The sequence below is a fragment of the Calypte anna genome, chromosome 2 (genome assembly GCF_003957555.1).
Source record: "Calypte anna isolate BGI_N300 chromosome 2, bCalAnn1_v1.p, whole genome shotgun sequence".
Taxonomy (NCBI): domain Eukaryota; kingdom Metazoa; phylum Chordata; class Aves; order Apodiformes; family Trochilidae; genus Calypte; species Calypte anna.
Genome location: NC_044245.1, coordinates 45,701,197 through 45,717,072, shown reverse-complemented (window position 1 = coordinate 45,717,072; position 15,876 = coordinate 45,701,197). Strand labels below are relative to the sequence as shown.

The 15,876-nt window shown below is 40.9% G+C and overlaps 1 protein-coding gene across 1 annotated transcript in view; it reads left to right on the top strand.

Annotated features, from left to right (window-relative positions):
• The window catches only part of HECW1 (HECT, C2 and WW domain containing E3 ubiquitin protein ligase 1), a 251,826-nt gene that overhangs the window by 134,233 nt on the left and 101,717 nt on the right, over positions 1-15,876 (top strand). The window lies entirely within an intron of this gene.

Here is a 15,876-nt window from a genome sequence, read left to right as displayed (position 1 = left end):
AACAGTAATGGTAAATAGGGAAAAAATTACTAAATATATACAAATATACAGGAAAATGGAAACCACATTCCTCCCTCCTTTCCCCCAATAACTCTCACGTCACCACCGAGGCTGTAGGGCAGCCCTGGGAAAGTCCAGGCTGGACTCCTGGAGTCGGCAGCAGTCGGGAACCGGAGGCAGGAACACACAGATATGGGCTGGCACGGATCAGGACCACAGGCAGACGAACGGACGGGATCCTTCCAGGATGCCGAGTGAAGGAAGGGAAGCAGGAAAAAATCTGGCTCGGCCCACGTGATGCCTCAAATTTATACTGAGTGTGACGTATATGGGATGGAATACTCTGTTTGGTCAATTCTGGCATCTATCTTGTCCGTTCCTCCCTAAAGGAGGGTTCAGGTGGGACCTCTTTATCCTCCTGGACAGTAAAACGTTTTCCTCAGAGCTGAGGAAAGCAGTGTCCTTGGCTCTGCATACCAGTCTCTGGCTGGAACTATAAACATCAAGTGTTATCAGTCCTAAAAGCACACACTGTCTGAGAAACTTGCTGTTAATTTCAGAGAGACTACTTACAAGGGACTTAGCTAAAAGCAAAAGTACAGAAACAGAAAACCACCTTTATCCTGGCCCAAACCAGGACAACCTGTATCTCTTGTTTTTCCCAGAGGCTGGATTTAAACATTTCAGCTGTGTTCAGTACTTCGTGTCTTATTCTATGATAGGTGAGTTTTAAAATCATCTGTATTTCTGGCATCACTATGATCAATCTAGCTGTCTGATTTAGAGAGTGTAAGAACAATTATACTTCAAGAAACACAGAGGTTAAGGAGGGAAGAAACTTCTAGTGGCTTCTGCACTGTTTCACCTGCACGTTAACTTGTGGTTAAAAAAATAAAAAAAATATGGAAAGCACAACATGATGCTACTGCAATTAATGGTGGCAAAAAAATGCAAGCCGGGTGTATCTTTATCAAGTGTAAATGGTGTATTTTGAAAGGCTCAGCATTTTCAGGAATGAAAGCAGCACTTCTCTGGAAGCTAAAGGTGTGCTTTAGGTGACTGGGTATTTGTCAGGACTGAGTGAGAGAATCCCCTTTTCTTGTCTTGAGATGAGAAGTAGTCAGAGCTCCCCCAACTTGCAGATGTCTTCAAATGCAAGGTAAGGAGTACCATTGTTAGTTTTGCCTGTATTCTACCCATTCCTATGCATGTCTCCTCCTGTTTTGATTATCTGCAAAAGAGATGAAGTGATTCAGGAACAAAAAATTGGATGCAAAACAAGCAGGGGAACAGACTGAAGTGCTTGCATTCAGCTGGAAGGAAGCAGACTCCAGCAGTCAGATACCAAGTGCTCCTTGCCAGAGTACAAATTCTTTCAATGTTAAAGGGCATCCAGCAAATCTTAAGAATTGCTGAAAAGGTGTGGATTCCAATGATTAACCATTTGAGCTGAATAATTCTGAAAAAAATTAGCTGGTCTATGAACTATGGGAGGAGGGTGATCTGTGTGGGCTTCTGATCTACTGGAAATATCTGTCCATTTTTTGTTTTACCTTGACATGGTATTTCTTTCACAAGTCTACATCCTGCTTGCATTATGTGCTCATACTTGGCCATTGGTGTAGGGAAAGGGCATGAAGTGGTACAACATGAGAACAAATCTTTGTATTCAAAGAAACTATTACATTGGCTAAGGATTTGCTTTAACATTTTATGAAGAAGTTTTGTATGTCATTGGTTTTCTGTAATCACGTACTTGTGTACAAAAGACTTTTAAGGTGCCTGGAGTTAAGAGAGTGTAATGATTCACAGTAAGATCATCAGAGGTAGAAGAAAGGTGTAGTAGTATTTCTTCGTAGGGAATTGGCAAGGACTTTCCTGCGTGCTTAGGAAACAGCATGTTTATGTTAAAAAGTCCTCGGTGCCATTTTGTATGTTTGTCTTGAAATGTTATGGAGAGGTGAAGTTAAAGAAAACAGGGAAAGGAATAGGAACAATATAGAGTGATTTCCATTAGTACTCTATTGGTTCCAACTCTTAAAATTGTAGTATCACCTAAAGCCCTAGTCTGATCTTGCTCCTGGGCACTGTGGGCTGAGTGTGTACATCAGCCATTGCACAAGCTATACCTAACATTCCTTTGGAGGGAAGGGCTTCCTGGCAGAATTTGACCCTCCTCAGCTATAAAATACATAGGGTTTAGTGTGAGAACACCCCTCAGAACATTTGTTGTGGCTGAAAAATGTCACTAATGCACTTTTTCACTTCCATTTTGCCTTATTGAAAAAACATGGTAGTGTTTTACAGCCTGATTTGGTGATACTCAATTATGTTTTAGCATTCTTACTCACAGGAGCAGCCTTCTAATAGTTGCACAGTTGAGCACTTAGTTCAGTGTAATTACGTTTTTGGTTATGCATTTCTATCTCCTAATTAGCACTGATTCAAAGAATTTGAAGGTTAATGACATGTCCAAATTATTTCTTATTGCCACCTCAGTAACACTGGTGATTTTTCAGAATCCAGATACATAAAGACTATTGTATTTACACTGCAATTACCCTGTCATGTACCAAGTGCTCTATTTATATGAATTAGTGGAGTCGGGAAGCGTAACCAGAGTGTAATTGGTCTCTGCAGTGTAACTATAGTCACTGTGTTATAAATAAGAACCTTTTCCCTTCCTTTTGTTCTCTTTACTCACATTTTAAGTCACGGTGGCTGGCAAGAGATCTTCTTTAAATATATAAGAAAACGTATTTTCACTGAAGGTCTCTTCTGAGTGCCCCTGAATACTGGCATTTACAGACCTGATACATAAAAGGCATGGAACACATACTGAAACCCACTGCATTTATTCTTCTGAATTGGCAGAATCCTTAAAAACTGTATGGAACTAGCAAGCAGAGTCACTTCAAGCAGCACTTTCATCATGACAGATTTTAGATACATCAATAGCTAAAGTGACAAATGATCCAGTTTTTTGTGCCTGTTGGCTTTTTCCCCAATCTTGATACTGACTTTTTCAGTTTTACTTTTTCAGTTCAAACCCCTATTACGACCCGCTCATAACTTTATACCACTTACAAGAGGTAAATGCTCAGAATTTATCTAGCAAGTACATATTGAGAAGGGGAGGTACAAATAATATTCTTTGTGGACATCAGCATTGATTTCCTGAGCAGCAGCCTCTCAACATACAGGTATGTTCTTTTTCATTGTGCCAAGCCATGAGGCTGCTTTCCAGCACACAGCTGTTTGCATATTTAATCCTTACTTAATTTTGCAGTCCTTGTAATTTCCTGATCTGTCTATGTGAAGGGTAGGGTTGTAGTGCATTTGTTCATCATAATGGAAGTTTAAATATGAGAACCTAGGATTAAGCTTGATGCCAAAAATCAGAATAGACTGGAAAAAACTTTCCTGCAAGAGGTGGGCCCAAAACATTCTTCAGTGCTTTTTCTGCACTAAATCACCTCCATATTTCACATGCATCTTCAAGGATTCATATCCAGGAGAGAAGGGAGAAGAGCCACCTATGTGGTGTGAGTGCCCTGCAGGCAGCAGGTCAGCATGGCTCAGCAGAGTGCTTCTCTTGATCATGGTGCTTGTCACTGGGGAGGATGTTCTGCATGCTCACCATCCTGCTTTGAAACATTGACACTGTGTGTCTAGCAGCAATTCTGAACATATTGCTGTTGCATTAAAAGGCAGTGACCTTTTGCATCCTGTGGTGAATCCAGGCAATATACTAGAGCATGGAAGAACTAGTCCTATTTATCAAATCCGTCCCTGGAAGATTTCCTCTGACTTGAAGCAGAGAAAGGCTTTGTGCCACTACGGACAGGGCTGCTGGGGTGTGTGTCCTTCTCAGTGCACTGAAGAAGGAAACATGAGTAGAAGTTGCAGAGGTCCTTACTTTGTCTTCTTCACTTTTAGCAGTGCAAAAATGCTTCACACAAAGTCTAGGCATAGCTGCAAACGATTTAAGCAGGGAAGAGATAAGAGAAAGGTGGCATCTGTTAAATTATTAAGAAGAATAATTACATGTTCATCCATCAGACTTTTTCCTACTGTGCTAGCCTGAATGTGCAGTTATGCAGTGAGAAAAGCAGAAGACGGACAGAACAAAAAGCAGTGTTAAGGCCACCATTTGCACATGTCCTATTAAAATGCTGTCAACTTCTTGTCCTCTCATGGGCTATAATTTAGAAGTGATGATCCATACTTATCACTGGCCACAGCCTCATCTTCACTTTACAGATCACGTTTCAAAGAAAACACTTTGATCAAATTTAACCTTGCTGGCCATCTGATCCTGTATGAACTTCTAAATGTAGATTTAGAGTGGTTTAATTAGCAGACTTGCAGTGTAGCACAGATTTAGAGTGAGGAAATAAAAAACATGACAGATGGGAACAGGAGTGATTTTATTTCAGCAACACCAAGATCATTACACAAGCTGTTTATTTGTTAATGGGTTTAATAAATGTCTGGTATTTCCCAGCCACTTGCTTTCTTAATGTCTCTTGTTATGGTCACATAATAGCCATACTAATTGTGTGCACATCATATTACTTCCTTCTGTAGTTTACTAAATGACGGAAAGATCAGCAACTAATCAGCTATATTGCACTAGTATAATTGTCAATGCTTTGGCCTTTTACATTCTTACATACTCCTGCATCTGATCAGATCCATTAAAAAGAGTAAAGTTCCTCAAATGATAGTGGGGTTATGGGCAGATATTTCAAGTTCTGTTGAACAAGGAAGGAACGAATGGATGATTTAGATCTGTGGAGTGTGCTTTGAAGATCAATGTGATGGACTTCTGAATGAAGCACCTCCTGCTTCCTCCCTTCTAGGAGGTACCTGATGTGACAGAGCACGAATCTGATTGTGGTTCAACAGCAGCTAGTACTGGCTATATGACACACCTTTCTAGTGTGTTTCAGTTCAGAAGCTGCTAAAAGATTTGCTTTGATGTTACTTTACAAACAGATTGTTTCTGCCCTTTCCCCTGCATTTATCCCTTTGATTTGTACACGTTGACTAAGGTCTCACTGAACACTCTTTGAGGTCTGTTACAATGGATTAAAAAAAGAGCACATTGTATTCTAGCCATTTTTTGTGTGTATTTGACTGTTGCTAAATGTGTTAGACTCCATAACCCAGGAAGTAATTTCCAGGCTAGTGTTTCTGAAAGGTAATTGTATTTTCATCGAAATAAGGAACCTGTCTTCTGGTGGTTGTAAAGATCATACTGACGCTTTTTCAAGAATAGCTGAGTTAATGTAGGAGTCTGTGTGTTCACATTCTAATTTGGGTAATTACGATCCGTCCATAATACTTAAAATTTCAAGTTAGTTTATCTTTCTTTCATTCCCTGGCTGGCTTTATTACATAGCACTACTTTTGGACATCTTTATATTTTGTCTTAGATGTGGGTGGCAATGTGTTCCCTTTCAGGTATATGCTAGGCTTTTATGTTTTCTGTAAGGGTTAGAAATTTTCAAATGGAAGTTGTTGTCAAAGTCTTTAATCTGCTATTAATTCCTGTTAGCTGATGAGACAAAGCAGGGGACTTAAGAGCAAGTGTTAGCAATGCTGAAGGCTGCAGTGGCTGGATTTCTAAATGATGTTTCTCTATCCAGGAAAATTAGCATAGTAAGCCATAGTCATTAGATTAGAAGAAAGAGGAAATTGCTCATGTTGAGCAAGGAATACAAATATTAGCTGAGAGATGACTGTGTGGATAAACCTTCCAAAGAAGTCAAATAAATTTTAAAAGGTATACAGGAAAAAGTATTAGCTCACTGCTTATACAAAGAGATGAGTGAAAACACAAATAACTCTTTAAGAGCTTACAATGAACAGAGCAAAATAAGTAGATTGAGCTGAGGCAGTGAAGAGCCTTGTTTTGTAAAAGTCTTGCAGTGTCTCTGTGATGATTTGAAAATAGAACAAGAGTAAAACTTGGAAATAGAGTAGAATTACAGGTTTACAGGTTTATTTTTAAAATATCTGTGATATTTTTAAGATATCAGTGGTTTCTAAAACATGGTTGGGATGTCAGAGGCTCATCTTATTTCTTGAAGATGGTGTTTTGTGTAACAATCAGTCTGCACTGCTGGGTTTCAGACTTGCTGCCAAGTGAAGAGGGAAGAGGAATTTTAATTGGCAGGGAGAGATGCCTAAAAAGGTGTGGATACAGTTTGTAAGTCTGTTGGTGTAGATGATGGTAATCTGGAAGCCAGATTTACTGAAGCAATAGAGATTTTCCTGCTGATTCAGTGGGTCTTTCTCTCAAAGCCAAGGCTAGATACAATTTATTATTTAGAGACAATAATATTGTTACTTAAGTTGTGTTTCTTTGACCGTTTTAAATTACTTATTTTGTTGTAAGGCATGTTATTTTGAACAGCTGCTTTGGAGTATAATGCAAATATTTTATAAGAGTTGAGTAAAAATTACAACCTTTTTTTTTTTTTTTTAGTTTTTTTGGTTTGGCTGCTTTTTTTTCAGAAGAGCATCAAGGCTAATCTGAGGTTTCTGTCTGGGGACTCTTGATGCACTGACCAAGCTGCCTTGTATGCAGTCAGAGCTGTAGCTTGCAGATTTAAAGATGGGAGGGAAGTATTTAGGACAGGCAGATAAGGAATTAACTGAATATATCAGTGGTTAAATTTCAGTGGAAAAAACAAAGTATAATTTGAAATCAGTGTAGGTCAGTATGTTACATATCAGCAGATGTGCATGAGAATATTTTGTAATAGAATTTTGAACCCTTTGTTCAATTTTAATCCTTGAATCTCTTGAGAAAGATTTGCCACTTCCATTAAATATCTGGGTTTTTCCTCCCAGCTAGCTAGCTGAATTCTCAGACAAGCACATTTCCACCCATATGCAAAGCATGCTGCTTAATGTCTCCAGTTTCAAAGCACATTTAAATTCTTACATCTGTAAAGTATGATGGAAAGCAACCGGATGGTTCTTACACAGTTCCCTTTTTAACTCAACGGATCTGATTTTTATTTACACTGATGGCCTCTTTGTCCTGATGGTGATGAAGCAGGATTTAATGGTGCACATAAGTATAAGCCACATTTCTTAGACCATATGTTTATATTCTTAGCAAAAGACCACCCCTGTACTACCTAACTAACCCTGGTATAATGGACTATATTTCAGGTATCAACATATTTCTGTCTAGACTAGTACTGTGCTAAGACTATGATTCCAGAGATGCAGTGTTTGAGGGCAGACAGTATCTGTTACCATAGAGCTCATTCAGGTCTATAGGAAAAGTTAGGCCTAGTACTGGAAAAGTCCAGAGGTGCCACTAATTGTCAGGAGACCCTGGTTTTATTAGCAGTCTATTTTTTCTCTTGTTTTTCCCCAAAGTCTCTAACTTACCTTCACCAGTGGGCATATTTGAAAGCTGCTGCCATGATGTTTTTGTTCTAATAAAGCTGGACTGAACTGAGAGTTGTGGAGGGTTTGGTGTTTGGTTTAGGTTTTTCTGAGATGTGTTTGAAAGGGAGGGAAGGTATTTTTTAGAAAGTGGAAGATCTGGAATTTTAGAATTTAATTGTTTGCATTCCTTACAGCATCCTCCATTACTCTTTTCTTTGTTTTCAACCTTGCCTTTTCTCTTTTGCCTTTTTCTAACATTTTTTCTTTCCCTTTCTAATTAATTTCTTTTGCATTTTTGTTGTCTGCCTCCTTTCACAGTTTTGAATACCTTATTGGTTAGGAGCTCCAGGCTGCCTGGAAGCATGCTGGGCTCTTGCCCCAGTCAGCCTGTAGGACCACATCTAGCTGATAGCAGCCACTGTGTCAGCCTCAATGTAGGGTGGACAAAGCTGCCAGGCACAGCCAGGAATGTGAGACCTGCTGCTTTGCTTCAAGGGCAAGCCATGGTTGTGCCTGAGGCTCAGCTTAAAAAGGTCTGCTGATTTTGCAGCTGCTTCCCTACACTGTTCAGCAGCATTCTGTGAGTCATCATGCTTTTTGGAGCTGCTTGCCACTAAAAGGATGCTCAGAGTTTATACTCTTTGAGGGTGAGGAACAGAGGGGAAAGCTGCTGAGTCTGTCTTGTGGCATTGTTACTGTGAGTGATGGATCACTGACAGGGGGGCTGCACAGGCTGCTTCAGTGTCCTGCAGTTCAGGCATATATAATGCTGCTTCAGTAGAAGTGGATAAAATAATAATGCCATGAAGCCAAACTCTTACCACTTTCAGAGGGGTCAGAATTGACTTCCAGTTTCAGCAGTCATCCATCCTGTCTCAACGTAGACTGCCAGCACCACCTGCCCCAAGATAGGGTGGGCAAAGTCATGTCTCTTTGTAGGGAAATGAGGCAACCAGGTGCCACTAATTGCCAGGTAGTGGGCATGAGCTTGTGTTAAGCCCACCTGTGCCTGGTTAGGGCGGGCCACAACTGCACATGAGCAGGATTAGGGGGCCAATAAACGCAGTTAGGGCCCGCCTTAATGAGGCACAGGTGGGCTTAACACAAGCTCATGCCCACTACCTGGCAATTAGTGGCACCTGGTTGCCTTATTTCACTACATCTCTTGTTCACCAGTTTCCAGCTGGTTGAGGGGGGCATGGTCCAAGGAGGTGGCCTGGATCAGGCATGCTTCTTTGTAGGCCCAAGTTATGAATGCTGAGCAAGAAAGTTCTGTTCCTGCTATTTCAGGAAAGAGTAGAAGACAGAGTGAGAGCTGTTGCTGGAAGGGCAGAACACCAGCCTCTGCTCTCTTATGGCTTCAGCTCCCGCAGCAGCCCAGCTCTGCTCTCCTCTCCTCTCCCTTCCCCTAACAGCTCATACAGCACCAGACAAGTGAGCATGGGGCTGCCTGTGCAGGGAAGGAAGGAAGGGAGGAGCTGTTTGCCTGGCAGGAATGTTCCTGGTGAGGATGAGAGCAAAGATGTTCTGTGCAGAAGACATCTGCATTCATGTGAGTGTTTGGCACAGGAAGGGATCTAGAGAGCAGGGGACACAGAGTTTGCATGGGGGTGGCAGCCACTTTTCTTCCACATGAGTACTGTATGAGGACCCCATGGGCATTGTGTGTAGCGTGGGGTATGAACCTCTGTGTTGCCTTGCTGAGTTCCACACATCTGTGTCCCAGGGTTGGCTGTCGTGTTTGAGATTAATTCCATAATGATTCCCTTCAAAACTGACACATGCAACGGAAAACACCTCTATTGCCGATAAGATATGATTTATTTATTAAGATCTAAAATAATTAATATCATTATACACACTGCAGCTAATTATTTCTCTGCAGTGATGGCATTCCTGCGCTTAGCTGACATCCTTTTCCTCTCCTGTTATATGTAATGGGTTTGTGTTCAGAAGTTTTTTGCATCCAATATGCAGCAAGCTATATCCTCCATAAGCCTTTCTGTGATGTCCAAAGTGCTTTAGTGAACTCAGCTATTCTGAGAGACTAGATTTCATAAACACTTCTTCCCCCTAGACGTCTTCACCATAGCTCAGCTTTGCTGTAGCACCCCAGCATAGTCATTTTCAGGGTGAGTCTAGCCCTGTTTTCTTCATCCTTCATACTGTTCACTGACATAACATATGGGGAGTAGCATAGTAGCACAGTTTTTGTTCATTCTTAGAGAAGTCTTAGGTGGGATGTTACTGATGGCTTTAACTACCTAATAGAAGGGTGTAGGGAAGAATAAGTCAGACTTTTCTCACAGTGCATAGTGAAATGACAACAGGCCATAGACACAAGTTACAGTAACAGAAATTCTTATGAGACCTCAGGAATTTTTATTTTTTTTTTATCAAGAGAGTAGCCAAATATTACAACAAGTTGCCTAGAGACCTTGTAGGATTTCCATCCTTGGAGATACTCAAAACTCAAATGACAGGGCCCTGAGTAGCCTGCTTTATATTGGTCCTGCTTTGACTGGAGGATCAGATGACTTCAGGAGATTGCTTTCAGCACTTGTTGTTCTATGGCAGTTTGAGTACAATCAGTATTCCCACAACGCTGGCTAAGACTGTTAACTTTTTAAAGCCCACTGGTGTAGAAAGCAGCAAAATAAGAAAAACAAAACAGTGTATGCTGTAGCCAGTAGCAGCCAAACAGGAAGACAAAGCCAATTCTAAAAAAAAGAAAAATCAAAAAACATTCCAACTACACAAACAAACAAACAGAAAAAACCCCATGGGTTTGCTGAAGACAAGGATTTTCTGCTGAGTCTGATGGATCTCCTGAAAGATATAGAGGAAAAACACTGACTGTGAAGGAGGCTGCATTAACTAAGGAACTGTAGACACTGTAAAAGGAAAAGTTGGGGGGTTTTGCTCAGCTTGACCCTTTCTGGGTTATCATAGCTAGAAAAAATGCTCTGTGGAGTGCAAATGTTGTATTACTAATTCAGCAGAATTCAAATATGTTTGTAGTAGCAGATATATCTCTATTTTGTAAATCAGGCTGCAAGTCTCTGCAGTTGCCTCATTTCTGCCTGAACTGGTATCCAAGCTTGAAACTAAAAGGCCTTTAACTCCCTTCTGGTAATAATGGTATTTATAGCGAGAAGATATTTGGGGCATTTATTTAGAAGAATGGGCATTGTTCACTGCCTTGCTGCTGCTTTTATGGTGTAAAGGGTCATTGACTCAATTCTCTCATCCAGACTCTTTGCCAGCAGGACTGCTTCCTTGAACCATTCTTCATATATAGCTCAGCTGAAGGATGCTATTGTCTCTGGCATATGTGAGCATTACTCATCTTTGCCAAAGATGAGTTGTCCCAGACAAACTACATTAGAAGAGTAACTCCAAGGAAGGCTGCCTGCAAGCACAAACTGTGTAACACAGTTTACTGCCTTCCAAAGACATCATTGATGTGTCAGAATTTAAAGTATTTCCACAATATATGCACTATGTTTTGATCACTCTTGCTGTTCATAGTGCCAAGAGAAAAGGTGTTAGCAGCAGTTCTTCAGTTTTCTACACAAACAAAATGTTTTCTTGAAAAGTTTGAATTTGGAGTGTACAGGGCCAAACTGAAACAGTGCCCAGTGGGCCTGTCAATGGCAGAGCTCCTAGTTATTTCAGTGAGTGTAGGGGCTTGCTTCCCAAAACAGTAATATTTACAAGCAGTTCTTTCTGTCAGAGTGCTTAAGCACATTAATACTCTGTGTATGGACCTGTCATATTTACAGGGCTGATCCTGTCCTGCGTTAGGCTGCTGCCTGATGTAAATGTGATCATACACAGAGATTTTATTACTTTTCTGGATGAAGTAGCTCTAGGATGCACAAACTTGCTCAGTGACCACACGGAGCCTTCCTCCCTGCTAGCTTGACCAGAATTTGTTTTGCACATTGGGGCTGTAAACTACTGTCATCCTTTGGACCACTTTAAACTTACTGAGAGACTCGTCAGCCCTCAAAGACTCATTGGCATCAAATACCATGCCATGCCAGAGCCCATGTGGGCACTTGGTGAGATATACTGCAGAAAGCAGTACTCCTGAATGTTTGCTACATACAAAGAAAAGAGGGCTGCTGTGTAGATGTAGTCCAGCCATCAACCCAGAAAACAGCCCAAAGCCTATCCACATGCATGTGTGATTGTGTTTAAGTATCTGAAAATCTAAGAATTTATTTAAATTAAGTTTCAGAGAGTGGAAGGAAGATCAGGATCTCTAATCAAAGCTTCTCCTCTGCTGCCAAAGGATAGCAGAAGTCTATTAGGCAGAACTGTTGAAACAGTGAAAAAGCTGAATCTAATAACATTTTTAAAGAAAAAGATCCTGGTCTCTGTGGGAGGTACTGATTTGTTGCCTCCCTGCTCGGTTTTGTTTTAACTGAAAATGGTTGCTCTGAACATCCCTGCTCTAGCTGCTGGGGATGCTGAAACAGCATTCTACCTACATAGGGGAGACTGGGGAATATGAAATACCTTTATGCCAATGTGGTGACCTCATACACTTGCTATATACTGTCATTAAATGTCCTATTGTCATAACCCTGTTGATAGTTGCCTTCTAGAAGACTTTACTGATGACAGTGAACAGGATTTTTTTCCTGGTAATTCACTTTGGCTTCCAGAGTTTGTAATGTAGAATCTGCTGAAAGACTTTACAACATTTTCAGTGGGAAAAAAATGTTTACTCGCTTGCTACCTTTTTCAAGGGTTTCTAGGAGAGAAGTTTTTGGAATGAAAAACTCCTGTGTCCTGAGAATAAAGTAATCAATAAACAGTGCTGCAAGATGAGAGCTTTCTGCAAACAGAGAACAACTGCTGTATGCCCACAAAAGGCAGATTCTCTCCTTCATTTGGGAATGACATTGAGAAAGTGCTGTATTACAAGGCTGGAACAGCACTGACTGTGACACCCAGGGAAGGCTCTGCTTGTGTGGTCAGAGTCCTGCAGGGATTTTGGCTTTGCTGCTGGAGGAACTGGCTGCTCTTTGGAGGCATCTGATAATAAAATACTATGGTGCCAGCACAGTGGCTTAACAAGCTAACAGGATAAGTGGAGTATATTGCATTCAAGAGCTAGATAATTCTGTTAGCAGGCTGAGGGTTGTAGCTGAAGCATTGCCACTAATTAGGGTTGGATTTTCAAAGTGGTCCCTGGGATTAAAGCCATAATTCTGTCAGTGACAGTCATGGAGCTGAGGTCTCTGATTACTTCTTTCACAATTTGCCCTTTATGTCCCAGTGCACCCTGTGTTCCCAAGATGTGGAAGAAGTCAAGTGATGGGGAGTAAAGAAGCATCTATTCAGTCTGTGTTAATTTAGTCAACTTTTTTTCCAAAAGTATTTCTTTTTAAATTCAGCACTAGGAGGGAATGGGAGTATTCACCCATTTTCAGGTTTGCTGTGGACTGTTTGCTCTCTGAAGAGGATTGCACAAAATACAAAGTATGAACTTCACATTCTGTCTTCTTTTACTTTAAGAAGACCCTTCTCTGCCGAGCTGTGGAAGATGTAAGCGAGCTGCCACTTGCTTAGAGAGTTGTCCTAATGTCTAGAGTCCAGTGAAATCAAAGAGGGCAACAGTAAAAGCCAACAGAATTAAGTTAGGGGAGGGTAATTTTTTGTGGAATTCTTGACACCTCTGCCATGTACATATAGAACTGCTAACACAATAGCTCAGTTGCTTAACCTGACATCAGCAAAGCTGTGCAGAGTAGAAACTGTTACCTTTCCCCTGCATCAGGCTGGGGAGGTTTGGACCTCTCTGAAATCTTCCGTACAGGTTTGCACAGTATTGTTGGAAGTGTGAGCCCCACCCACTGGGTACTTCCTTATGTTCTTAGATCTGCTTTTTTTAGGGAGAAGCTCTTAGGAATAGGTATTGTTGTCCAGGCTACAGCTTTTCCAGTTTAAGTTACCTGTGTCTTTAATCAGCATTAAATATGACTGTAGTGAAAATCTGTGTTGTCAGTATAAAATATTCTAGGTTGTAATTAGGACCTTTTAAAATTGGAACTTAATTAGGCTGAGCATTAAGTCACAGCCATGATGTTCATCATATAAAATCAAGAAATTGCACTAGTGCTAATGCAGCACTGTTTCTAATGTCACATACTAGCATATGTATGGTAATTTATATCCTTAAATGTTGTAATTCTTTTTCAGTAGAAGATACTGATCCAGAAGTGCTTTATCTGTCCTTTGATACTTTGATACTTTTATACCTACTCTGTCCTTTGACAGAGGATGTTGATCTGCTTGTGACCGCCTCTGGCACATGTTCTGCCACACCTGAGCACCTGTATCACAGGTGAGAAGGTGCAGCATAATCGGGAAGAGCAGCAGAATCAGAATAGTGCTGCCATGCTGCCAGACCACTGGTGCTTAAAGAGCATGGGTTTGGAAAAGTATGGCCACATATGAGGCATTTAGTTCAGTCGTATGATGAAAATTTTAATTTGCATTTTGAGTCCCTTCCCCTCAGCCTTCCTGCTTTGTGTTCCCTTTTTCAGCTGTCTGGACAGGGATAAAAAACAGATATGCTTCAGAAAAGTGCTGTAGTGTGTTTCAGATTACTAAGGTTAAGTGCTAGGGATGGGATAAACTACAGAGTATATAATTAGCTTACACAGCAGTGCTGGGTTTTAGGTCTTACTTTCATATTGCAACTTTAGAGCTGCTGATGCCAGCAGCTGCCTGCCTGGTGCATCCCACCAGTGTCTGTGGGGATAATTCAGGGTGGAAGACTCTCACTGGGAGGTGCTTGTAAGGCTTGGTTTGCCTTTATGGTGCTGTCTGACTTTTTGGCCTCTGAGAAATCCTTGAAGGTTTTCCTGGTTTTTTTTGAAAAAAACTGGTTTTCTTGGGTTTTTTTGAAAACAGGAGCTAGAGGAGAGGCTGAGGCTGCCTCATGTCAGACACAGACAGTCCCAGCTGGCTCCATCAGCCTTTTTATCTTCACAGGGGAAAATCATTGTAGTGGAAGCTGTGGACATATCCTCTTCAAACCTCTGACTGAATTGGGATCAGGAAGTCTGGGATTTGGAAAATTACATCAAAATTTGAAAAGCACCAAAGCACCTGAAACCTCTTTTCCACTGAAAGCAAGGGGAACAATATTTAACAATCAGGTTGTTTAAAAACCTGACCCTGATAGAGCACACAAGTGGTGTGTACGATGGAGTAAAAAGCAGGAGCACTTTCCAACTCAGTTTATTTTTGGGCCAAGACCTGGGTTGTGCCTTGCTTTTTCACCCACTCCAGCCTCCCTCTACCTTGATTTCAATTGGAAAGGAGAAACTGGGGGAGCACTACCGATTTATTACATGGCTGAAGGTGAGCACTTGACAGTACAGTGTGGGGTACACCCGCTTCTCATAACAGATGGGTCCCCTAGGAGCAAATAAATATATTTTTTTATTGTTTCACATATGAGCCTGTCATTACTCTCTGTGTAATGCCAAGGTTTGCCAGTACAGATTTGGTCATACTGGGGTTGCTTTGCCTACATCTGGATTCGTGGCATTATTCTAGTATGTCTAGATACAATTTCACTTATGTAGATATGACCCAAAAATGGTAATTTAATTGCAACATATTCTTAAATTGTGAATAGGCAGGTATTTGCAGGACCCACATCAGCTCCAACGAGTCTATTCAAAGCAGAGTCTGTTAAACTATTTATAGTGATTTGTGGCAGATCTAAAAGCCCCAGAGAAACAATTAAGGATTGGAAAAAAGCACATATTTTGCAAATGTGCTCATATCCATGTCGGCTGGTCCACTTACTGTCCTGGACAAAATGATGAAAATACCATAAGCATAGAAGGAGGATAGTGTCTAATAAAAGTTGAGCAGTGAACTAGTGTGAAAAATACATCATGACAAGGAAGTGTCATTGTTTCTTGGTGGGATAACAACTTTGGCTGGTAGAGGTTACTGAGTACTTGTCTTAACATTTTCACATGTAATACTCTCATTTAAACACGTCTCTATCCAGAAGTCATTGGTGCCTTCAATAAATATACTGTAACCTGCTTAGCTAGAAGTGTAATTATACCTAATTACCTGTGCTCCAATAGGGGTGTTTCTGCTCATAGTCCAGCTGTTCTTAGTACCCCTTTTTGCATCTAATAGTCTATAAGAAACAAACTTATTATGACAGGCAGTCCAGCAGGGCCCATTTTTCTTGTAATACTGTCTAAATGCATCCTGTATGTTTATGATTTAGGCCTCCCCTGTTCTTTGACCTGTGTGCCAGCTGTGCTTGTTATTTAATCCCTGCTAGCTGGGCTGCAGTGTCCCCTTGCCCAGGTTTTGAACTCTCTGAGAGCACAGAGCAGCTTGGTTTCTAAATTAAGCTTGAATACACAATATTTAATACACTGAGCAATGAGTCACAGCTGAGTG